At 44.6% G+C, this 18,619-nt stretch overlaps 1 protein-coding gene across 5 annotated transcripts in view; it reads left to right on the top strand.

The window, feature by feature from the left end:
* The window catches only part of LOC120559100 (immunoglobulin superfamily member 21-like), a 97,874-nt gene that overhangs the window by 34,916 nt on the left and 44,339 nt on the right, over positions 1 to 18,619 (top strand). The gene's annotated exons all lie outside the window — the stretch shown is intronic.

Here is an 18,619-nt window from a genome sequence, read left to right as displayed (position 1 = left end):
TAATTATTTATGTATTTATTGCCTCATTTATTTATTTCATGATTTATTTCAGAGGTATATTTATTTATTCATGTATTTATTCATTTGTTTATGTATTTATTCATTTATTTAATTGTGAATAAAACGGCATTCCATAATTCCTGGCCTTCATGTTAAAACATATCAAAGACACCAAAGGGGAGGAACAGGTATGGAAACACTCTCTGTCTCGTACTCTCGCTCTCTCTCGCTCTCAAAGCAGTTTACAGAAATTCATAGTGTCACGGAATAACCAGAAGTCAGACTGGAGGTGAGTGAAGTTGAGCTTTATTAGCAAAATCCAACAGGAGGAACAGAGAGCAGGACAAACAGCCAGATCTTCGACAGGTAAGTACTCAGTAGAATAACAGGTAGTCGATGAGAGCGAGTCTAAGTGTCGTGAAGCAAACGAGACCAGACAAGGAGTGAATGTGTTTGTGCTGCTTATAAAGGTCTCCCGAGGAGGCTCCCGACGACTGAGAAAAGGGGCGAACACTGTGACAAGGTCTGCCCCGACCCCTGGCGATCAGGATGGTCAGCATGGAACTGGGCGAGGAGAGCGGGGTCCAAGACGTCAGCACGTGGTACCCACGACCAGTCCTCCCAGTCGACCAGATACTCGAGGCGAGGACCTCGCCGCCGTGAGTCCATGATGGTGCGGACTCTATAGATAGCCTCCTCGTCGACGGGAACGGGAGGAGGAGGCACCTCGGTGTCAAGGTCTGTGGGAGGAGGAGAGACAGGATTAGTGAAGGGCTTAAGCAGAGAGACATGGAATGATGGTGAGATTCTGTAGTGAGGTGGAAGGTTTAGCCTGTAGGTGACGTCGTTCAGCTGCTTCTGTACAGTGAAGGGTCCGATGTATCGGGGACTCAGCTTACGGCAACGCAGGCGGAGGCGGAGGTCCCGAGTGGAAAGCCACACCTTTTGGCCAGGTTGATACTGAAGGGTTTTGGACCGACGTCGGTCTGCTTGTTTCTTATACTGACGAACAGCTTGTTGGAAATGTACGTGAGCCGAATACCACACCTTCTCACTGTTTTGAAACCAGTAGTTAACGGCATGCACCTCTGAGGGCTCACCCGACCAGGGGAAGAGAGGTGGTTGGTATCCCAGGACGCACTGAAAAGGGGTGAGTCCTGTAGTGGTCTGACGAAGGGAGTTTTGGGCATATTCTGCCCAGGGGAGAAAACGACTCCAGCTGTCCTGGTTCTGGTGGCAGTATGCCCGTAGATACGGTCCGATTTCCTGGATCTTCCGTTCAGTTTGTCCATTAGTCTGGGGATGATATCCTGAAGACAGACTGACTGTAACCCCGAGGAGCCTGAAGAAAGCTCTGGAGATGAATTGCGGTCCTCTGTCTGATACGATGTCCTCTGGAATGCCGAAGTTTCGAAACACATGGCTGAAGAGGGCCTCTGCGGTCACGAGAGCAGTAGGTAGCCCGGGTAGGGGAATCAGCTTACACCCCTTGGAGAATCTGTCCAATACAACAAGGAGATGGGACCATGGGCGCCGTGGAATAGGGAGTGACATGAGCTTGCCTGCTGGTAGCCTTCTGGGAGTGTTGGTTATGGCGCAAACTGAGCAGCCTGAGACATACCGAGACACATCCTGAGAGATAGACGGCCACCAGTACCGTTGGCTGAGGAGCGCTGATGAGACTGTAGTTGTTGATGAATCTCCTATAGAAGTTGGCGAATCCGAGAAACCGCTGACAGACGGTTGGAATCAATGTGCATGGGCTCGGTGGCTGAGGAAACGACAGTCAGCACCGCGGGCGAAGGAGAGACAGCAGTGGCAGAGTCTTCGCAGGCAGACAAACGTTGGGACACACGAACAGTCTTTTGAATAAGGCTTTCCAGTCCCATTGTGTCATCATATACCACCACTAGCTGGCGGACATCAGGGTTGAGACAATGTCTGAAGGCAGTGATTAGAGCAATCTCACTCCAACCACTAGCTGCCGCCAGAGTGTGAAACTGAAGAGTATAAGTACTCACTGAAGACTGTCCTTGGCGAAGCCGATAGAGTTGGTCATGAACAGTGAGATCTGCCGCCACCTGCCCGAAAACTTCTTTGAAGTGTTGAATAAAGTTCGACAGGGATGTCACCACGTGGGATTTCGAATTCCACAGCGACTGGGCCCACTGGAGAGCTCGGCCCGACAACAGGGAGATCACGAAAGCCACTCAGGCCGTATCGTTGTTGAATAGATGAGCTTGCATCTGGAAATACAGCGACACTTGGAGCAGGAAGCCGCTGCAATCCTCCGCCTCTGCAGGTGCGAGGTGCAGATGCGAGTAATCAGTACTGAGGAGATAGGGAACGGCTGAAGGGAGTGAGTGATGGGGAATGTGAACGAGGGGGAGGAGTGAGTGCTGGTGACGGTGGGACGGTGGGACACACTATATTACAAAACAATTACATTACACAACAGTTACAGTTTTTGTGTAATATAATTACTATACAATACTAAACAAATCCGTAATGTTGGGAATGTTGAGAGTCCCTCAGGCTGTGGCAGGCAGATACATATTTAGCTCTCAGTGGAGCTGCTGTTCCTTCTCCTAGGATAACTTTCAGCTTCTTTTCTGGTGTTAACATTGGGAAGTTTTATTTTTTTGGCTATTTTTCCAAGGTGTAAATCTCGTAGTGAAGATACTTTTTCACAGTAGAGGAGGAAGTGCATGTCTGTCTGACCCAGATAGTGGTCACTGAGCCTGTTTTAGTCAGGATCCGTCTCTTCTTCGTATCTCTGATAGTGTGCAGATAACAATGTCAAATAACAATTTAGTCTACTTTGTTTGCTTTCTCCAATGTTCTAAATATTGATCTTTTGAATGATTCATAATCTGTTTTGTTCTGTTACGTTGTTATGAACCAGTGCTGATGGGAGTCTGGTTAGTTAGCTTCACCATTAGATGACTGAGGGGACTGCACTCAAAATGCAAATGGGTGCCTCATGTCTGTTATATGGGCGCGGTGTCCAAAAACAGTCTCTAAAAGTAAGCTTGAGGCAGCAGCAAGTATGGGTGAAGGTGCCTCTGCCACGCTTTCTGTTATGGAGAAGTTGTGGCTTCAGAGCACAGTTGTGATGGTCAATTCAATGAGAGAAACTGATATGCTCAGGCTCTCGAAAGCTTAGGCCGTCACAATTGCCAATGCAAAATATAGGTGCAAGAGTCTGAGCAAAGCTAAAAAAGGTGAAAAGGCATCAGCAGGAACTGGATGAGGGGCCTACATATGAAGCAGGCATGGAAAATTAGGCTGTAGACGTTATTTAGGCTAGGGTGGCAGTTCTACATGGGACCGTTTGTGTGTGTACACTGCTTTTTGTTTTTTTTCTGGGTTCTGTTCGGTTGAAGGCCATAAATGCTGTGTTATAAGTTTTGATGTGAGTTAGGTGGTTTATATTGTTGTTGCTAATGATTTGATAACATATTGTGTCTGTAAATAATTATTTCCACTAAAAAAGTATGAATTTTTACAATATTTTTACAAAAATTTTAAAGTCTGTTTTCTCAAAATGTGTTTTTCTCATACTCTGAGCCAGAAATATCCACTTTAGCAGCTCACCAAACTTCCCAGTTGTATTCCTATGTATATTCTTAAGGTTTTTACAGAGGAGTTTGTTCATATATCACTCAGAGTCTGATTATACAACATTCCATACCTAAAAATGGGGCAAAAATAGTTTTTTTTATGGTTGTTGACAGTATTTGTTGATTAATGGAGTGATAAAAAGAGGTATCCAAAATCCCCTCTGTAAAAACATTTGACTCTAATATTTCAACAAAATGAAACAAGAATTTTGAATCTGCCCATATCCAATGTTCAGATTTCTCTTAAATATTTGCAAATTAGCGTATATTTAATACAATTCTAAAAACCTGTAATACAAAAGATATTTTAGTAATCAAATGGGGAAGTTTCATGCTGATATCTATTAGTGTTTTTTTCATATTCACCTGGGGTGTCTCCCCTTAAGGGATACAGAGAGCGATCTGTGAAAAGAAGCCTCAGACAGCCTAAACTATAGCTGGCATAGGTAAATTGACCTCATTGTGAGCGCCAGAAGGCCTTTGTGTACGTATTGGTTTTGGCTCAAGAGTGGATGAGGATAAATAACATTATTGTCAATGAAAGATCTACCGACAGTCTTGTCGCTCTGAGGCAGATCATTCAGAAACTATAAGTCCTAAAGCTTACGTGAGCAGAATGGCTGCGAGCAATTTATAGAGAAGGGACTAAGATGATTTTTTTTAAGGCACTGTGCTTTAGCGATGACATCACCCACTATAAGTCACGCAATACACACCCATTATCAACACAAACAAATCCTAAAATGAACACTAAACTTAGACAGTTCTTTTAGCATCTTCTGCTCAGCTTCCTCACTGAAAGTACAAGCTATTGAGCCGGAGTCCAACATTCCCTTTTGAACATTGTTCACATTGACCGGAGCGTAAAACAGTTCATCATATGGTCTGACACTCCAGATACTCTGTGTATTCTGTGCTATGACTTTCACACCAGCTGGTGCTTCTTTACATGCTTCCACATAACATTGCTCAAGATCATTGTCACTCTTGAGGTTTTGCTTGTCTTCACCCACACTCTGTGGCCCAGCTAGTTTAACGGCTGTGGCCCCTGATGTGATTGCATTGGCTGTTGCTTTTGCCTGGGTTGGGAGTTTGGACAATGTCTCTTAATATGGCCTGGCTCAAAGCACGTTAAGCACATGCGCTCCTGCATCCATGCAGCTGACTTGCGTACCTTACAGGGTTTCTTATGTGATTGGTCAGGTGGGCGCTGTTTGACTACTGCTTGGTTGTTTTGAGCAAGTGCACGGTCGAGCAGGCTGATAATAGTCTTTATACAGTTACCATCAAACTGAAGAGCTGAAGTGACGTTCACCACAGCCTACTGAACAGTAGGACTTACTGGATGGCTGAGTGTCATCATGTCACCTGACGCTGTTGACTGGCTATGAACTGTCACATCCTTCACTGGATTACAATGTCCTGGTTTAGTCAGCATCTGCCCTCTTTGCTCTGGTACCGGTCAACATGTTCCCGTATTTCTCCTGCGGGTCCATTTCTCTGGTGATTTAATCTTCAAAACTGCAGCAAGAGAGGGCTCTGGGCAACGTTTGACAAACATCAGTGTTACCTCTCTGCAGGGGTCCTCGATGATACGGCCGAGTCTCCGCAAGCCCTCCTCAGCAGCGTCAACAGCCTTGTTAAGGCGGACCCAGTAATCCACAGGGCTTTCTCCTGGCACGGGCACTATACCATAGAAAAGGCATACATGAATGCGTCATCTCACTGAAAGGGTGCTTCAGTATGTCCATGATTACTTTTGGGTTCTCATGAGGCTTCAGTGTGGGGCTACTGGGAAGTGCAATCTTTACAATGTCTCTAGCTTTGCCCATTAACTTAGTCTTAATCGCTTGGTAGTGGTCTTCCAGTGGTATACCTTTCTTTCTCAGGTAGGTGAGTGAGTGAGAGAGAGAGTTAATATTAAGCAGTTAGTTTATAGCTGTGAACGTAGCAGTGCAGTGTCTGTACAGTTAAGGTTATTTGTCGGTGAATAAATGCTATAACTCCTTAAGAACCAAGCCAAGTTCCACTTGCTGCCTTGAAGGATAACTACCGTTTTTTTTCAACCTGGACCCCATTTCCCCCATGCTAAAAGTGTCTGTCAACATTATCGATCTCAGGACATTACTTTTTGTCTGAAGACAGCAGCGTGGAGACTGGAACGCGAGACTAGAAAAAGTCGTTCAGGGAGTGTTGTTTCAGAGTAGGCTACAGAAATTATAAGCTCCTGTTATGTAAAAGTTTCAGTGCCATGGCTCAATATTTAAATGATTTCGACAATGTGGATGAGGTCGTTATAGTTTGATGACCGCCTGTAGTCAGGAGGGCGGAAGAGGGTGAAGGAGGAGGGCGGAGGAGGGATAAGCAGGCGGAGGTGGGTGAAGCAGCAGCTGGAGGGTTGCGAGGCTCGGGATATTTGTAGTGCTCACGTGGGTGCTGTGCCCCTATATGCCCAAAGAATATGTTGTCAAGAGTGTGACCTGTTGCTACCAGACATCTGTGGTCTGGATGTGTCCAGTGATATACATCAGACACAAGGATTTCCCCCTCTAATCAACAGGGATGTGAGACGTGAGCAAATACAAACAAACAATCTTTTAGATAACACAAAACCATGGATGTATTATAGCCTACTGACCAATCAAAACACTGGGTGCAGCTGCAGCCCCTCTCTTAATTTCAGTGTGCAATTTAAACATAAATTTAATCATTTAATGCATTGCACCAGAGTTAGCCTTAGGTTAATTTGCATCTGTAGTCCCACAGAAAGCACAAATACAACAATTAAAAAAAAAAAAGCTCAGTTAGTAAAAAAAACAACATACCAAATAGCAACTAGAACTGCAAGCAGTTATGACGGGGCCCAAGCCAGTCGTCCCCGATGCCCCGGGGAGCTGCGCCAGTCGCCCCCGATGACCCGGGAAGCTGCGCCAATGCGGGACCTGAAGCATTACGTAGGGGGGGCAAACGTCGGTGAATATCGAGAGGTTTGATGCACAAGGTCTGCGGTACACTGCCGTTGCAAATGTAGTGGTTAACAGTTCATCCCCATGCATATACAGACTACCTTTAACAATTCTCTACTATAAACAAACTTGTTAACCCCCCTGAACACAGGGGACAGCAGAGAGAAATGAGAGAGTGACTGAGAGGGTGGAGGTACCGGCAGGTGTGGTGGTTGAAAGAGCAGGGGCGGTGGTCAGGTTGTTGTAAATGGTGTCATAGCTGCCGATTGATGTTTTCCTCCGTGGGTGCTCACAGGTGCACGTTGTTTAAAAAAAAAAAAAAAAAAAGTAGTGAAAAGTTGTTTGCATTTCAAAACCTTAGAAAATGGACAGCGGCCAACACAAAGACATGCGCCTATTAACTCGATAATAAAGCTGTAAAGTAGGCTTTCAACTCAGGACTGCGCCACTTCTCACAAATACAGATAGGATTGGAGATGAAAAGATGAACTGACATGTAACCGCGATCAGCTTTGTGGGAAATTAAGAATCAATGCCACCGACATAACCAATCACACTATGACAGACTCTCCACTTAGCACCAACTGCAGTGTTTAATTGCACGGTATCGCCGCATATGAATTGTGTTGATTTTGGATTGAAAAAGTGGGAGAAAAGAGTTACATTTGTCCACTGTGAAGGTTGTAGAACCTTTGTCAGGTGGGTTAAGAAGATTCTTTATTGTAGAACACCAGGGGAGCACGTGAAAGCGACAACCAAAACATAACGGTAGGAGGTAAACATCAGTAAATATTGAGAAGTGTGAGCTGCAAGGTCTTTGATACATTGCCATTGCAAATATTCCATTAACATGGATTAACAGGGCAAAACACTTACATGTTGATTATAGCACCCACTAATGGCCGATCTTTGCCAAATTTGGTACAAATCCTCAGAGCGGCATGCCCAAGAGCAACACATCTACATTTCTATATATTTTGAGTCATCAACTGTAAAAATAATCATATTGAACATTATAACTCATAATGGACAAACTATTAACATTTCTTACACACAGTGTATAAATCTTGGATGTAACAGTATGGATTAATTTCACAAAGACCCGAAAAACTCTGGACTTCTAGGCTGTATGCAAAATCTTCTGTAAGGGTTAGGAAGACAAAGAAAACACCAGCAGAAAAGGGCAACTGTTAGCTTTCCAAAAGACTCTACGCTTCGACTATTTATAATTATGAAGTTATAAAGTTATTATTAAGAAGTGCCGTTTGGCGTTGCATACAACATGCTCGACCTCAGAAGGGATTAAAAGGCCCAAACTGGTATATGTTGACTATAGCGCCCCCTAAAGGCCGATCTTCGCCAAATTTGGTACAGAGCCTCAGAGTGCCATGCCGAACGGGCATCACAAGTGTTGTGTTGATTGCTTTTACTGTGGCAGAGATATTGCAATTGCAAATTTCCCATTTAAATGCATTGAGTTATTGGGCGAAACAAATAAACGTTGCTTATAGCGCCCCCTAAAGGCCGATCTTCGCCAAATTTGGTACAGAGCATCGTAGTGGAATGTTGAACAAGGATCTCAAGTTATTTGCTGATAACATTAAATTTAACCGAGATATGATCGATGTAAGAATTTCTAATGTGCCATGTGTAATGTGGGAGTTAATGACAAAAAAATTATGGCGCCACCTAGTGGTCCACATGTGTAATTTTTGGTTGGTGTGGTCCATGGCCCATTGTCAATCTACCCTGTGAATTTAAAGTTGTTCACATTAATGTAAATGGTAAATTTAGACATGGGTCCCATAGGCCACGCCCACTTTGACCCCTCAGTACCCAACTCTAGGGTTGGCCTCAGGATTGGCCCTAGATGGTACCCATAAAATTTTGTATAAATCGGATGAGCCGTTCATGAGATATAAACCTTTTGTACTTGTAGCGCCCCCTAGTGACCAATTTTCGTAAAACGCGTGGGGGACCTCCAGAGGGTCATGGCAAAGAAGAATCTAAAGTTTGACGTTGATCACTTTAATTTTTGCCGAGATATGGCAAATTTGGTGTTTTCACAGTTACCTACAAAAATTAGTTTGTGCGTTATATGCGCAATTTTTATCGTATAACAATTATTTCCATATATTTTAGTCAGGTCAGTCTGGAGATGCTACGGTCCAAGTTTCGTGCAGATCGGTCGCACGGTCTAGGAGGAGTTCGAAAAAGTAGGTTTTTGATAAATCACGATTTTTCATGCATAAAAGTCTAGGCGGAAATGGGAGTGGCCTATATCACGTGATTCAGTTGGATCCAGGGAACGCGTAGATATATGGTTTTTGAATGTCGGGTGTACGGTGTGGGAGTTATAGGGCCAAACGCGGTGAATTTTTGCACCTGAGCAGGGGCGAATTTTTGAGGGGTGGCAACATATGTCAGACGTATATTTACTGAATTTAATCAGTTATCACAGTTTGATGAGAAATAGTATACACACTACAAAAGGGCACAGGCTGCCATTTACAAACTCATACAGACAAACTTCATCTCATGCAATCAATGTCTTGCATTTGAGGTTTCATTTGAAACAGTTCATATTAGGAATAAGTGACCGTACAATGTGATCTCACTTAATAGAATAGATATAGAAGTATGATAGAAGTAAGGGGCATTATCACAGGAAAGGCATTAAGTTAAGACCCAGGTGATGAGAGGCAGATGTGTGAGAGGGGAAGCAAACTGTTTTTGACTGTCAGAGAGGCAGCGTTGCAGACAGCATTAGTACAAGATTAGGAACTGTCATTGATTAGTTATAACCATCAGACTGTGTTAACACACACTAACATTTTAGCCTGGGAGAGTATTTTTAGGTTCATTTGTTTATTTTTTGTTTTATTTATATATATTTTTTATTTTTTATATTTAATCTGAGCAATAGATCTAAAATACATTCTACACAAAATATAAAAACTCATCTCCCCATCTCATCACACTTTCACACTGACAAATTTCCCTAATTATTCATATTTAAGCTTTGTCATTTGTTGTTCTTATTCATATCTAACTTAGTATACTATGCATCAACAATTTCCATACCGTGTGGACCAGCTTGACTGGAGATAGTTGGTGATGGCCCAGGCACTCTGCTTTCCCTTTCACTGTCTGAGCCCTGCACGTTCTCTTGTCTCTCGCTTTCTCCCTCCTCATCTTGGTGATATTCTCCCTCCATATCTTCACCGCTGTGGTCTTCTCCCACCTCCTCCTGTCCCTGGTCGCCTTGGCCTTGTATTCTCTCTGTCGCGTTTCTGTTGCCCTTTTCTCGAGTAAGCCCTGACTGCAGTACGCAGATCGAGGAGTGGCTCAATGTGGGTGGAGCTAAACGTTTGACTCCGCCCACTTGCCAAATAGCAATTGGCAGAGCCATTTCTCTATCACTCTGGCAATTGGTGTGAGGGGAAAACACAGGACTTTCAAGCTGACCGGAGATCTTTTCCCGTTGTTGTTTTTCTTAACCCAACCGTCCGTTGTTGGCGTCCCCCAGAGACATGGGCTCGTTTCCCGCGAATTACGTTTGCTTTCCCCGTTATCCTTTCCTTAACCCAGCGGCGGAGTGGAACCAAAACATCTACCGGGAAATCATGTAGACCACCGGCCGGCAGGCAGTGTCCGTCCGCGGGCAGCCAGCGTCCGTTCGCGGGCAGCTAGCGTCCGTTCGCGGGCAGCCAGCGTCCGTCCGCGGGCAGCCAACGTCCGTCCGCGGGCAGCCAGCCGGCAGCCAGCGTCCGTCCGCGGGCAGGCAGCTGGCAGCCAGCGTCCGTTCGCGGGCAGCCAGCCGGCAGCCAGCGTCCGTTCGCGGGCAGCCAGCGTCCGTTCGCGGACAGCCAGCGTCCGTCCGCGGGCAGCCAACGTCCGTCCGCGGGCAGCCAGCGTCCGTTCGCGGGCAGCCAGCGTCCGTCCGCGGGCAGCCAGCGTCCGTCCGCGGGCAGCTAGCCGGCATCCAGCGTCCATTCGCGGGCAGCCAGCGTCCGTCCGCGGGCAGCCAGCCGGCATCCAGCGTCCATTCACGGGCAGCCAGCGTCCGTTCGCGGGCAGCCAGTGTCCGTCCGCGGGCAGCCAGTGTCCGTCCGCGGGCAGCCAGCCGGCAGCCAGCGTCTGTTCGCGGGCAGCCAGCCGGCAGGTTAGTCCGTCCAGACTTTCCCAATTGCCACTCCGCCTCTGCCTTAACAACCGTCAGTTGTTGTCTGGCGTTCCCCCATAGGCGCGGGAAGTAGGGGTGCTGGGGGTGCGGCAGCACCCCTTGTTGGCGGCAGCACCCCTTGTTGGCAAACTGCGATCAAGCCCGTATTACCCAATGGGCATTAATCATTATGGTGATAATTATCCAATCAGAATAAAATAAAAGTTGTTTAATGTAATGATTGGGAGAAGGCCGCATGCACTGTGTAGATTGGCTAAAGATAAAGGTGGGTGGGCATGGAGCAGGTTGTTTACATCGCACTGAATCAAGATCAGCTTTCTAAGAACGAGTTGAGATTGAAAGAGTGGAATTAATTTGTAACTGATCCCCGGTCAGATTGGGTTGTATCAGCGAGTGAAAGTGTGGAAAAGGGAGAGAAAGAAGCGGCTGCTATAAAAAATGTCCCGCGAATAAATAGCTTTTTAAAAAGAGCTGGGATGACGAAGAGGAGGATGTCGAGGAGCTAGCTAATGTTAGCTTGGAAGAATCGCTGCCTTCTACCAGCTACAATCTGCCACAGCTAACGGTAGCTAACGTTAACTTCAGCGAAGTTGTTGTGGAAAAAGACAAAGGTAATGGCCCCTCAGGTACCATCATCTCTGAAGACCCTGCACTACGGGGACCGATTACAGAGACCGTCCGGGAGGAAGTTATACCCAGAGGGATATCAGCCTTTCAGAATCGGGCGGCTAAATGTCCAGCATCTCGGAGGGGGGACGAGGCTGGCGGCAGAAAGACCCGCTCTCTCACTAACGAGGCACTGACCCGACACCTTCACAACGGTGAAACGGTACCACGGGAGTGGATTCTATATTCACTGTCCACCGGAGACATTTGTTGCGTTGCCTGTGAAGTTACCAACACACAGCAGCGCATCTGTAGTAGGGTTTAGCGAGCTGCTGAGGGAGCTGGACTTTGAGGATTTGATCTGCGACTTTGCAAAGAAAAAGACAAGAAATTAGAACTTCTAAAGGTAAGAGCTATTATGCTATCTGTAAATTGAGTAGGTTAATATAATCTGTTGTGACCGTGTGACCAGATAATGTACATATTTAGTTTAGTTTATTGAAAAGCCATGCATATCGCGTATTGCATCATAATTTTGGATGCTGCTATAGGCCTGTGTGAGACTTAGTGGTCAAGTGCAGTAGCCTATATGTTGGCTTTGCAGTTTGTGAAGTAGCAGCTGACTAAGTGACTGTTATTTAACAACCTGCACTCAGCTGTGTTGTGTGATGGCATTGTTGTATCTTCAGTCAATCACGTTTCAGAATTACTATTGTGCTTTCTGCTTGGGTGATTTATAGTGAATACTATATCGCCATAGTCTTGAGCCATACAACGCTTTGGTATGATTTAATTAATTGTAACACTGTCTTGTGATGTGTGAGTAAGATGGCAGTACTTGGTTTATTGAACTGGAAAGGCATACTTGACGCCTGCTCAGCTGGACTAGTCATTCATCTTTTTATTATTTTTTATTCGATAGTGACAGTGTATAGACAGGAACGGGGGAGAGAGAGAGGGAATGACACGCAGCAAAGGGCCGCAGGTCGGATTTAAACCTGGCCGCTGCAAAGGAATCTTTTGACCAGTAGTGATTGGCATGTGATTTAGTGCCTATATATTTCCGCTGTGCAGTATATAGCAGTATGTAGCCTACTTCATGGAGGGTGGTGGGGTGGGGAGCCAGAGGTACCACCACCCACCCCGCCAGCACCCCGCACCCCCTGCTGGAAATGACTTCCCGCGCCTCTGCGTTCCCCAGAGACCAGGGCTCATTTCCCGGGAGTCATGTTTGCTTTCCCCGTTCTTCTTTTCCTAAACCCAACCTGGTTCTTTTTTCCTTTTTACAATTCAAATATCATTGTTTATTATAATCTATATATCTATAATTCAAATATCATTATTTATTATAATCTATATAATATATATTATATTATAAAGGTGTTGCATTGACGTTTGAGAATGTGCTGCCTGATGTCCGCCACCAGATGGCGCGCCCACGGAGTCAAACGTTTAGCTCCGCCCACATTTGGCCCAACCCCGATCTGCGTACTGCAGTCAGGTGCAATTGCTTTTCTCTCTCCTTCCACCTCTTTTCTATCTCCTTCCACCTCTTCTCTCTCTCCTTCCACTTCTTTTCTCTCTCCTTCCACCACATCTTCTCCATCTACCTTGCTCACTTGTTCATTTTCTATTTCTCTCGCCTTTCTCTTTGGAGACAAAAACTGAATATGCTACCTTTCCTCTTCATTTCTGTACGATTCAAAGTAACGATGTTTTCCTTGACAGACGTTGAATCAATATTAGCTTTTGTAGCCTACTTTACACAGAAGAGACGTCAGACCCTAAGTAACATTGTATAGTTGGCGAAATAACGTTCTTCAACCTGATTTTTATCATCTCAAAATCAGCATCGCAACTATGCTAGCACTGTGCTTTCGTTATAATTTCATTTCTTGATAGATAGTTAATCCGTTTTGACCTCTTTCCTCCTGTGTCTCCTTTCCTCGCGATTCCTGGCTCCCTCGCTTTGCGCCACTCAGTTTTCCAAACAAAACAGGCTCTCTCTGCTCTGGCGTCATCTTATGCTGCATTCACTGTAGTCGGACATTGGAGACGCACGCTCGTAAATTGTCAAATTGGCCATAACTTTTACCGTAATTCGTTGCTGCCAACTGGGGTGGCAGCAGGGGTGGCAAAGCTTTCTTTTAGGGTGGCAGTTGCCACCCTATGCCACCCCGGTAGATCCGCCCCTGCGCCTGAGGTCCTTGCGGCGTTTCAGACCAGTCCTGAAAACGGCAACCCCCCACCATGTACGGTTTAGGCTGCAGTCGGAGTTTTAGGCGGAGAAGAAGAATAATCAGTAGAAAAACAATAGGGTTCCACAGCTCCGTTGGAGATGTGAACCGCGTTGCCTTGCAACACGCGGTTCCCATGCCCCCTCGGGCTTGGACCCCTAATAAAATACATCTCATATTACAGGTGTACACACACACACACACACACACACACACACACACACACACACACACACACACACACACACACACACACACAAGAGAATAGTGAGACAAAGTGTTGAGGCGTGATTAACTGACAGTGTGCGAACATTGCTTTGAGTTTTTTAGGTGATTTTTCAGATTAGCTTTAAAGCTACCAAACAAACCACAGAGTATTCCATTGGGTAATGGCTTTAAAAGAGAAGGCTGCCTGCCCAAAGGCTGAGGAGCGAAAAGGTACAATGCAGTTGTGTATGGAAGCTATTCTAGTGGACCTTACAGAGCCAGCAGCGCGATAAGAGACAAACTTACGCAAACAGGTAGGAGCCAAACCATTTAAAATTTTATAAACTGTACATAGATTTGAAAACACTCTAAAATTTTAAAAAGGTGAGTAGGTTGTGTTTGCGTAGTATTCCACAGTGGTCATACCTTAACGGCTTTTTGTCAAATACTTTAAAAGGCTGTTTGTACAAAGATTCTAAGGGGCTAATTGTTGTAGAGCTGGCCTGCACCCAACAGGTAATACAGTACGAGATGTGCGAGAAGATGAGGGAATGGAGAAATATCTTTGCAGCCTCTGTGGAAAGAGAGGATCTAACCTGTCAAATTTGCCATATTGTATTTAATAGTTTTTGTCATTTTTTTGTGTTTTTTGAAGAACACCAAGATATTTAAATTCAGTGACAAAAAAAAGATCGTTCCACACGTACCAAAACAATTGTTTTTTTACCCGTCTTCCCTGGATTCGTTTCAAGAATAGTTGCGTCCAAACGAATCCATTTGTAAATGACTCAACACCCTACTTCATATTCCAGGCCTATAGGTGGCGCTGTTTCTGCTACAGAAATTCACAAAAAAGGAGAAGAAGAGCATTGTCACTTCCACTTCCCATCATAACCAAGGGGGTAAGCTCAAGGGGGTAAGCTTCGCTTCAGAACTCGAACCTCCTATGGCGCCATTTTGATGCTACAAAGCGATCACCTCCTGTTAGCATTCCATTGACTGCCATTCATTTTGACGTCACTTTGACAGCGAATAACTTCACATCTAAAGCCTTTAAAGACTATTTGTCCATTGTTTATTTCTAAAGAAACACGACAATGTGTAAAAGGCTCCATTACCTTGTACCTCACGTTATGGCTCCGTAGCAGACGTTTTTGTAAAAATAGGCTAACGATTGTGTCATAACCAAGCGACTTACTGTTGCATAGTAGAGGAATTACCGTATAGTACAGGAGAAGCTCGCAGGCAGTTTCGACTTACGTTAGCTGTTTAGGTTTAATTACTAATGTTAACTAGCATTTTAGTTAGCAATAATTAGCCTGTGCTTATGTTATCTCCTTACATATACAGTACAGGCCAAAAGTTTGGACACACCTTCTCATTCAATGAGTTTCCTTTATTTTCATGACTATTTACAGTACAGGCCAAAAGTTTGGACGCAACTTCTCATTCAATGCGTTTTTTTGTAACGCGGACACTTTTGTAGATTCTCACTGAAGGCATCAAAACTATGAATGAACACATATGGAATTATGTACTTAACAAAAAAGTGTGAAATAACTGAAAACATGTCTCATATTTTAGATTCCTCAAAGTAGCCACCCTTTGCTTTTTTATTAATAAGGGAAAAACTTCCACTAATTAACTCTGACAAAGCACACCTGTGAAGTGAAAACCATTTCAGGTGACTACCTCATGAAGCTCATTGAGAGAACACCAAAGGTTTGCAGAGTTATCAAAAAAAGCAAAGGGTGGCTACTTTGAGGAATCTAAAATATAAGACATGTTTTCAGTTATTTCACACTTTTTTCTTAAGTACATAATTCCATATGTGTTCATTCATAGTTTTGATGCCTTCAGTGAGAATCTACAATGTAAATAGTCATGAAAATAAAGAAACACAGTAAGAATCTACAATGTAAATAGTCATGAAAATAAAGAAACACATTGAATGAGAAGGTGTGTCCAAACTTTTGGCCTGTACTGTACATTGTAGATTCTCACTGAAGGCATCAAAACTATGAATAAACACATGTGGAATTATGTACTTAAAAAAAAAGTGTGAAATAACTGAAAACATGTCTTATATTCTAGTTTCTTCAAAGTAGCCACCCTTTGCTCTGATTACTGCTTTGCACAAGAGGTAGTCACCTGAAATGGTTTTCCAACGGTCTTGAAGGAGTTCCCAGAGATGCTTAGCACTTGTTGGCCCTTTTGCCTTCACTCTGCGGTCCAGCTCACCCCAAACCATCTTGATTGGGTTCAGGTCCGGTGACTGTGGAGGCCAGGCCATCTGGCGCAGCACTCCATCACTCTCCTTCTTGGTCAAATAGCCCTTACACAGCCTGGAGGTGTGTTTGGGGTCATTGTCATGTTGAAAAATAAATGATGGTCCAACTAAATGCAAACCGGATGGGATGGCATGTCGCTGCAGGATGCTGTGGTAGCCATGCTGGTTCAGTATGCCTTCAATTTTGAATAAATCCCCAACAGTGTCACCAGCAAAGCACCCCCACACCATCACACCTCCTCCTCCATGCTTCACGGTGGGAACCAGGCATGTAGAATCCATCCGTTCACCTTTTCGTCGCGGCCCCAAAGACGCGGGCGGTTGGAACCAAAGATCTCAAATTTGGACTCATCAGACCAAAGCACAGATTTCCACTGGTCTAATGTCCATTCCTTGTGTTTCTTGGCCCAAACAAATCTCTTCTGCTTGTTGCCTCTCCTTAGCAGTGGTTTCCTAGCAGCTACTTGACCATGAAGGCCTGATTCGCGCAGTCTCCTCTATACAGTTGTTCTAGAGATGTGTCTGCTGCTAGAATTCTGTGTGGCATTCATCTGGTCTCTAATCTGAGCTGCTGTTAACTTGCGATTTCTGAGGCTGGTGACTCAGATGAACTTATCCTCAGCAGCAGAGGTGACTGTTGGTCTTCCTTTCCTGGGGCGGTCCTCATGTGAGCCATTTTCGTTGTAGCGCTTGATGGTTTTTGTGACTGCTCTTGGGGACACATTCAAAGTTTTCGCAATTTTCTGACTGACCTTCATTTGTTAAATTAATGATGGCCACTCGTTTCTCTTTACTTAGCTGACTGGTTCTTGCCATAATATGAATTCTAACAGTTGTCCAATAGGGCTGTCGGCTGTGTATCAACCTGACTTCTGCACAACACAACTGATGGTCCCAACCCCATTAATAAGGGAAAAAAATTTCACTAATTAACCCTGACAAGGCACACCTGTGAATTGAAAACCATTTCAGGTGACTACCTCATGAAGCTCATTGAGAGAACACCAAGGGTTTGCAGCGCTATCATAAAAGCAAAGGGTGGCTACTTTGAGGAATCTAAAATATAAGACATGTTTTCAGTTATTTCACACTTTTTTGTTAAGTACATAATTCCATATGTGTTCATTCATAGTTTTGATGCCTTCAGTGAGAATCTACAATGTAAATAGTCATGAAAATTAAGGAAACGCATTGAATGAGAAGATGTGTCCAAACTTTTGGCCTGTACTGTACCTACACTCTCCGTCTCTGTAAGATTGGGAATGATTGAGATTTCTCTTGGCACAGCTACCAGAAGACTTCCAACTTTCAGACAACTTGCTCACATCACATTTACGTTGTCTCTCTCAGTTGGAGGCTGCGCAGTAACGCTCAGCACTCACCGGAAAAGTGCTTCTAATATCCTTCACTGGTCTCCGTCCAGAGACATGGGGTCTGTTGGTCCATTATATAATGTCTATGATCATAACATGACTAGCTAGACTAATGTTCTCTTAATACATCCATGGACTATAATAACTTTCACCACTGCTCATTTTATAAAGGCCGCCGCAAGAAAACATGTCTTTGTTTACATTGTATAATGTGCTGTTGGATTGCTTTTTATTTTGCAATTCTGTCTGACATCGGACATGATTGCAGCGTGCTAGCAGAGCTAACGTTAGCACGCTAACGTTAGCTCTGCTAGCTGACATCGGCAGTCAAACAAACATCAATGATCCATGAATGATGTCTTTTTGGTAATCTACGGTTTTCTGGCGGTAGCCTTTCTACAATAAGCCGTGGTAAAAGTTACTATAATCCGTTCAAGGAGTTGATAAGCAGACAGATTAGCTAGCTAGTTGATAAATTGTCTACTTCCACTTTATAAACAACCATAGCTGCTAACGTTAGCTACGTCACTGCTGTAGCGGTCAGCTACTTGAGCGGTCAGCTACTTGAGCGGTCAGCTACTTGAGCGATGTTTAACGTTAGCTACATAACGTTAGCAATATATCTTGTGTAGAATCCAGGACCGGCAGGGCAGAGGGAAGTGTCAGGGAGCAGAGACAAAGTATTTAGATGAAGTGAGCTGGTTTGACCATGGAGATGGGATGTGTTCGCTTAGCTTCACCGCAGTCGTGTGTGACCGGCGTGCACTAGCACTAGTGCGGGTAAGAGGTCGAGGGGTGTGGCGATAACCTTATCAATACGGACGTTTTCGAAATTTCGCCGTCCAAACGAAGCCAAACGAAGCCAAACGAGAGCCGTTTTTTCACCCTGAGACCAGGTTTAAAAAAAAGTGCGTTTTCAGGCAGTGCGTTTACAGGATTCATTTAGACGGTCGGCCCAAATGATGCAAAACATGTGCGTTTGCACAAAAAAACGTTACCGTGTGGATGGCCCATCAATTTGTTCACCCTACATGCAGATATTTACATCTGCGGTGTGAAGCTTGGTTTTAGAAAAGAACATGCCTTTTGTTTTGCTTACATTTAAAGTAAGACAAGATTGGTCTGTGCCAT

This window comes from Perca fluviatilis, chromosome 5, assembly GCF_010015445.1.
Source record: "Perca fluviatilis chromosome 5, GENO_Pfluv_1.0, whole genome shotgun sequence".
In the NCBI taxonomy this organism is placed as follows: domain Eukaryota; kingdom Metazoa; phylum Chordata; class Actinopteri; order Perciformes; family Percidae; genus Perca; species Perca fluviatilis.
The sequence above is the reverse complement of the archived record's forward strand: the minus strand, read 5'-3'. Positions and strand labels throughout refer to the sequence as shown.